Raw genomic sequence first — 1090 nt, forward strand, 5'->3', positions numbered from 1 at the left:
TGTATACACTATGCCCCAAATCCTGGCTGACCACTATACTACACACAAATGCGGAGACCCTAGGCCCCAGTAGAAAAAGAAATGCAGACAGAAAGAATAGAGTAGTCGTCCACTAAATGAAAGAACTGTGCTGGGTGATGTTTGTGAGTTGGTTGCTGCATAGACTCAATCCATTAAAAATCAGGTGGCAGAAATCTGAAAACATTAATGTAACATATCAGAACAAAGGCACCAAGTAGCCAAAGCGATCCTGAACAGAAATAAATAAAGCCAGAGGCATAACATGACCTTACTTCAAATTATACTACAAAGCTATAGTAACCAAAACAGCATAGTACTGGCATATAAATAGACACTCAGACCAATAGAACAGAAAAGAGAACCCAGAAATCAATGTACAGACTTACAGCTGACTGATCTTTGACAAAGGCAACAAGAACACACACGGGGAAAAGACTGCATTTTCAATAAACGGTGCTGGGAAAATTGGACATCCACAAGCAGAAGAATGAAACCAGACCTGCACCTCTCACCATACACCAAAATCAGCTCAAAGTAGATTACAGACTTAAGTATAAGACCTGAAACTATAAAACTGTTAATGGAAAACATAGGGGAAACACTTCAGGAAGTAGGACTGGGCAAAGACTTTATGAATAAGACTCCAAAAGCACAAGCCATGAAAGAAAAAATAAATAAATGGAATTATATCAAATGAAAAAGCTTCTGCCCAGCAAAGAAAACAATCACCAGAGTGAAACAACAACCTACAGGATGGCAGAAAATATCCATAAACTAAACATCTGACAAGGGATTAATATCCAGAATATATAAGGAACTCAAGCAACTATATAGTAAAAAAACAAAAAACCTAACTAAAAGATAGGCAAAGGAGCTCAAGATACATTTTTAGAAGGAAGACATACAAATGGCAAACAGGGGTTTTAAAAAAATGCTCTTCCTTACTAGTCATCAGGGAAATGCAAATCAAAACTACATCTCACCCCAGTTAGACTGGCCATAAACAACAAGATTGAATACCAAATGCTGGCAAGGATGTGGAGAGAGGGGGACCCTTATACACTGTTGG

Source organism: Galeopterus variegatus, unplaced genomic scaffold, assembly GCF_000696425.1.
Source record: "Galeopterus variegatus unplaced genomic scaffold, G_variegatus-3.0.2 Scaffold16403, whole genome shotgun sequence".
In the NCBI taxonomy this organism is placed as follows: domain Eukaryota; kingdom Metazoa; phylum Chordata; class Mammalia; order Dermoptera; family Cynocephalidae; genus Galeopterus; species Galeopterus variegatus.